The sequence below is a fragment of the Erinaceus europaeus genome, chromosome 7 (genome assembly GCF_950295315.1).
Source record: "Erinaceus europaeus chromosome 7, mEriEur2.1, whole genome shotgun sequence".
Taxonomy (NCBI): Eukaryota; Metazoa; Chordata; class Mammalia; order Eulipotyphla; family Erinaceidae; genus Erinaceus; species Erinaceus europaeus.
The window spans coordinates 51,492,099-51,498,268 of record NC_080168.1 but is presented as its reverse complement, the minus strand read 5'-3'; the positions used below and the strand labels follow the sequence as shown (position 1 = coordinate 51,498,268).

The following is a 6,170-nucleotide window of genomic DNA, read 5'->3' as shown; positions in this document are numbered from 1 at the left end:
AGCTGTTTCTCCTGCCCCTTCCCCCCCTTCTCCTATTTAGAAAGGTTTTTGACCCTCAGAGAAAAAGGTTGTTCCTGAGAAGTATAGGTGAGTGTCAGGAGTCTGAAGACTAAGGAAGGGAGCTCTGCCCCCATTGTATGGGCAGTAATCAATAAACTCTCACAAGCAGCCTGCTCCTAAGAATTAGCTGCTCCAGAGAAAGCAGTTTCTAGTCATAAATTTAATAATTGTTGCCCCCCCATGCATGTCTTGAGTTGTGCCAGGTGCTGAGAACATATGAATATCCAAGATGTTAGTCTGTCTTCTAGTTGGGAAACAGGAGCTGAATTTAAGAATACACCTTTTATTATAGGTCAATAATAGTCTTTTCATATGAGTGGCAATTTTTTTTTTTTTACTATTTATTTATTTCCCCTTTTGTTGCCCTTCTTGCCCTTGTTGTTTTTATTGTTGTTATTATTATTATTGTTGTTGTTGTTGGATAGAACAGAGAGAAATGGAGAGAAGAGGGGAAAACAGAGAGGGGGAGAAAGAGAGACACTTGCAGACCTGCTTCACTGCTTGTGAAATGACTCCCTTGCAGGTAGGAAGCCTGGGGCTGGAACTGGGATCATTATTCTAATCCTTGTGCTTTACACCATGTGTGCTTAACCCTCTGTGCTACCACCCAACTCCCATGAGTGGCAATTTCATATCATTGGCTGTCACTAGTTTCATATGGTTCTACACAAAGAGTTGACAGAAGTATTGTTTTCCTTTTGGATCAGGTCTTCATAATGCAGGACCAAATGCCCAGTTACATACCAATAGCATCCATCACCATAGATTTTGATAAAAAGATTCCTCTACATACTTTCAACTGCAGGCAATGGACTAAGGTGGGGGTGAGGTATCAATTCTTAATTGAAAGTCATTGAAATGGTAAAAAAAAAAAAAAAAAAAGAGGGCTGGAGAGATAGCATGATGATTGTGCAAAAGACTTTCATGTCTGAGGTTCAATTCCCTGCACCACCATAAACCAAATTTGAGCAATGTCCTGGTCTATCTCTGTATCTATCTCATTAAAATAAATATAGTAATAACAAAAAAGAAATGATGAAGGAAATCAAGTCAGGCTTTGATGCTCAAGAACATCCTCAGAGGAAATGGAACTTGAGCTGAAACCTGAAGAGAAAGGTGGATTTGGTCCAAGGCTGAAGGTCTAATAGTACATACTCCCTTCTACTCTTGCAAAAGGGAACAGACTGGAGTAGAGTTTTGGGGTTCAGGAAGGGCAGAAAAAAAAAGAATGGTTCAGTTTTGGTGAAGGGGACTGAAGGTAGGAAGGGGTAGGTGGGTTCTGAGATTTGGGAAGGTGGGGAGAGACTGATTCAAGGTCAACTCTCCAGGGCTGGCTGAGTGGTAATGAAAATCTTGTTTGTATGAGCACCAAATAAAACAAGAAAGTCCAAAATAAGTAGAAGATCACAAAATCAAACAGAATACCATAAAATAGTAGATACACACACACATGTCTACCCCTCAGGGAACTTGGACCTCACTCTGGGAGGCTCAGAGCAGAGCATTTCTGGAAAGTCCCATGGACCCTTGGCTTCACATCTGCAGCCTTCCTGGAATCCATGTTTCAATAACTGGAATCTGCACAACCAGGGGCTTGGGTTAGCTGACGTGTGCCAAGGAGCACAGCACCTGTGAGGTGGTTCTAGCTCTTCACAGAAGTGGAATGACAGTTTTACCTACTCCATCTTAGAAATAGAGCTGTGCTATTACAGAGAAATAATTTACAAAAAAACCCTGTATTTGTGTGAATGTGGCATGGCTTCATGTGTCTTAAAATCTTGACAATCAAAGATTGACTAATAACAGCTCACATGTGTTCTTAGGGTCACCTGCTCTGGAAATATCAGAGTTCTGGGCCTTTGATTAGAAGCACACCACATAGTACCACGACTGGTGTCAGCTCTGCCCCACCCGTAAAAAAGCCTTCACTATGATCATATTCTGAAGTTTAGAAAGGCTCTTGGACCAGAATTAAAAAAAAAATACCCAAAACAACAAATGCGCAGAGATTGTCACATTTAACTTTAACAAAACACACGGAAGACTATTAAAATGTAAACCAGTTTGGGGGCCAGGCGTTGCTTCACTTGGTTAAGCACACACATTACAGTGCTCAAGGGCCCAGGTTCAAGCCCTTGGTCCCCACCTGCAGGGGGAAAGCTTCATGAGTGGTGAAGCAGGGCTGTAGGTGTCTCTGTCTCTTTCCTTCTCCATCTCCCCCAATCCTCTCGATTCCTCTCAATCTCTAACCAATAATAAATTAACATTAAAAAGTTAAAAAAATATATAAACCAGTTTAAGAGGATGAGAAACGAAAGGACATTTCTTTTTTTTTACAAGAGGTGGGCTTGCCAAGTGCCTTGGAATCTAGCTTCCTTTAGGAATGGCACTTCCTTCATCCTTGCAAGTTCTACAAATAACAGGAATCTACTTTAATAACCAAAGGACTCCAAGCTCCTCACCAACTGCAAAGCGAATACCAATATTGATACATTGTCTGTGCCATACAATGCAACCCTAAGTTGGGTTTGTTGCTTTGTTTTCCAAGTCCACCTTCTGTGCTCAAATAGATCTTAAGCTCAGCTCCGGGACGTGCAGGGAGTGGAAGGTTGCCTGGGGTCTCCAGTTCCTCCCTGCAGAGACTCTTGAGTTTGGCAGGTCCCCCCCAACCCGTGCTGCCCCTCCTTGCTGCTGTTCCCTACCGTGGCCAGCAGGAGGCGCCACGCACTCGGCTTAAACCTTTCCCCCACCTTCCTACCCCACTCCCCCCCCCCCCCCCCCGCCCTGCACATGACGTGGGAAGCTGCCTCCGCCGGAGTCTCTGCCACTGGAGTGAGGAAGTCTGAGGGGTTTGGGGGTGGGGTGGGGTGGGGGGAGTGGAGCCCGACCACGCGCGCGCACTCACACCCGGGGCGCAGCCACAGCTCCCGGGCTCCACGGGTCCCTTCTCCTCCCCCAGAGGCGAGTGCGAGAGGTAGGTGTGTGTGTGTGTGTGTGTGTGTGTGTGTGTGTGTGTGTGTGTCTCCAGAGGCGAGTGCGAGAGGTGTGTGTGTGTGTGTGTGTGTGTGTGTGTGTGTGTGTGTGTGTATTAGGTGTGTGTGTGTGCGCGCGCGTGTGGCACGTTTTGGAGAGTGAGACCCAAATCCAGTCCAGGCAACCTGTGCGCCCCCACCCCCCGCCCTCCCCCACCCCCACCCCCCGGTGATTAATGCCCATTTTCCGCCTCTCTCGTCCTCCCCTCCTCTGCCTCAGCAGCGGTGCGCTCCACTTGCACAGCCTGCCCCCGCCCGCTTCCCTTCCCCCGGCTCCCAGCCTCGCCAACGGGAATCTGGGCTCCTGCCTCTCCAACCCCCCTCCTTTTTTCTTTCTTTCTTCCTTTCTTTTGAAAAGAAGTCTTCCCCCACCCCCTCTTTCAGAATCCACTTCCTTCAGCTTCTTTACCTCTAGGAATTCTAGGGCCTCTGCTGGGTTGAAAGTGCTCGCTAGGGGTTTTGGGGCTCCCCAAGATCCAGAAGTGCTGGCGTCCTAAGGCATTTTCCTGGGTTTTGCAAAATAGATGCCTGGAACTTCCACCCCCCCCCCATATTAGCATCCCTGCTTTGCAGGATCCGCGAGCCCTCGCCGGCTCCCCAGCCCGCAACCACCCCTCCCCTGGGATTCAGCTATTGCTGGGGCGCTCGGAGCTGGTACGTAAATAGATGCTTTGGAGCCTCGGTGTTGGGGTTCTTGGGGTTAGGGTGTCCGGAAGGGTCGAAGCCACGGAGCCGTTAAAAGCAGCCTGGCATTCATTAGGCAAAGCCCTGAAATCCTGCAGACCCTGGCACCTGCTCATTCATTTGGACGTGCCTTGAAAAAAATGAACAACAGCAAAACATTTTTTTAGGGTGGAAGGGATCTCTCAAGCCCTTTTTTTTTTTTTTTTTCCTTTTTAAGGGGTTCCTCCCCTCGGCCGGCAGAGAGGCTGGGCAGGGGCGCCCCTGGCCTGAGCCACGCGGCGCGACCATCAGTCCAATCGACACGTTGCAGGTGAAGCCCGTGGCTGGCTGCACATCAGCGCGGCGGCGGCGTGAGTGTGAGCGGGGGTGAGTGTGAGTGCGCGCGGGGGCGCGAGCGCGCCGGGGGCGTGTATGTGAGTGTGTGTGCGCGCGCGCGTGTCAGGGTGCCCCTTCCAAGAAATGCCCAGTGTGCACCCCGTGCACCATCAGAACCCATTGAGCACCAGCCCGAGGCGGGAGGAGGCGCCGCCGCTGGAGGCGATGGGCAGAGAGAGACAGACATGTCAGCAGCACTGCAGATGGGGCTGGGGGCCGCACTCGCTGGCGAGTTAAGTGTGAGACCGTGTTTCTTTCTGCGCGTGTGTGTGAGTGTGCGGGGCTCCGCGGTGCGGCTTCTCCCTCCCTCTCTCCCTTCCTCCATCCTCTTCACTTGCCTTCTTCGTTTGCTCGCTGCTCCCTCCTCCCCTCTCTCCTCTCCCATTCAGGTTGATTTTCCCACCTCTCATCCATGCCTGTCCCAGGAATGGTATAGCCAGACCTTTCCTGAATTATTTATAGATCGGTGCCAGCTGTTTTTTGATTCCTTTCGTGTGCACTCTGTGGGGAATGCGGGGTTCCCTCCTCCCTTTCCCTTAACACGGTTTGGTCGCTTTTTTCGGAATGCATTTTGCTCACCTTCAGGGACCACTCCAGTCGAAGCCTGACCGCCTCTTCTTTCCCCCTTAGGAAGGGGACGCTTTGGGAATGACCATGCTCCACCGAGGGACAGAGCCGGCCCCGAGCTTCTCGCCACAGAGCCTTCTCCACTGAAGCTCCAAAAATCCAAAACAGTAATTGCCAGAAGAATCTAAAAAAAAAAAAAAAAAAAAAAATGCAGCCAGTAACCTCACATGCAAAGGGAAGAATTTGTCTGGATTCTGCATTGTGAGCTGCTCTCCATGCCCTGAATTACCTTTGAATTTTTTTCCTTTGAATTTGCATCTCTTCAAGACCCAAGATTAAATTCACACCAGATTGGATTTTAAATTACCTTCCTTTCATTGACCCTTCGTTTTTCTTATGTGGATATGCAAGCAAGAAGTGGAGACTGGACACCCCCAACATGCTCACTCCCTTAATCTGTCCGTCTAGAGGTTTGGCTTCTGCAAACCAAGGTAGGACAAATTCTGTTTTATTTTCTTCTCACCTATTTATCTTTCTCTTCAAGTCCCTCAAGTGGATTTTTCTTTTTGCGAGCTAAGGAGATACTAAAATAATGCAGTTTGAGGAAAAAGTCTCCTTACAAAGGGGGAATCTCCCATGTTATTTTTCTTTCCTTCCTCCTCAAACAGGTTTTGGGGTTTTCGAGGCAATGGGGCTGGATATTGTTGGGGCTGAAGATGCTCCATGGCATCTATGGTGTGTGAAATTGTGCAGACACGGCCGGGAGACCTGTGTGATTTTTCAGTTAAATGGCATTTTATTCACCGAGAACTAATGCTCGGATTATGATGGGGATATAGCATCCTTTTTCTTTTCCTCTTCTGTTTTTTTCTTCAAGCTGGCCTTTCCTCCTTATCACTTTCATGCCTCTTTCTCTAGCTCTCTCTCTCTTTCCAGATATTCTATACCCTTAAAAAAATAAAAACAATGACTGAGATCCCTGTGCTTGTTGCCCAGAAGTCCACTTGCAGTCTATAGGGTTGACACTGGGCCCAGGGAACCCGGGAGGCCTACTGCAGAGAGGGAGAGGGCTAGGTGGGGAAGCTGGCTGACTGAAGAACACCTGGAATTGAAGGTTGCTGCAGGTTAAGAGGACTTAAATGCTATGTTTGGAAAGAAAACATTCTACCAATATTCTGCTTTTAATTTGTATTTTTCTTCTGTTTGCTATTATTTCTGAGCTGTAAATTCCTCCTTCTGTCTACACATCTATTTATACCCACACATCCTCCAAGCAAACTGTTACTTCCACACTCTTGCAAAATGGCTATCTTGCAGAGTTCTAAAATGCTGTGCATGTGGAAGGGGTGCAGAATTCGACACGTGAGTCTTTGTGTTAAACAAAGAGATGTGCCTTTTGCATGTTTTGGTCCTGAACCCTCAAAATAAGATGGAGACTTGTCCCTCTCTCCC

General features: G+C 48.2%; 1 protein-coding gene across 4 annotated transcripts in view; it reads left to right on the top strand.

Annotated features, from left to right (window-relative positions):
* The first annotated feature begins 2,948 nt into the window (after nucleotides 1–2,948).
* Nucleotides 2,949–6,170, top strand: part of GRIN2B (glutamate ionotropic receptor NMDA type subunit 2B) — a 494,586-nt gene continuing 491,364 nt past the window's right edge. For 2 of the 4 annotated variants that reach the window (XM_060194403.1, XM_060194406.1), the window contains exons 1-2: nucleotides 2,949–3,034; nucleotides 4,782–5,209. The gene's annotated coding sequence lies outside the window, so the exon portion shown is untranslated. Of the gene's footprint in view, nucleotides 3,035–3,645; nucleotides 3,747–4,629; nucleotides 5,210–6,170 lie in introns of those variants that run through there. The other 2 variants (XM_060194405.1, XM_060194404.1) reach the window with 2 other exon arrangements.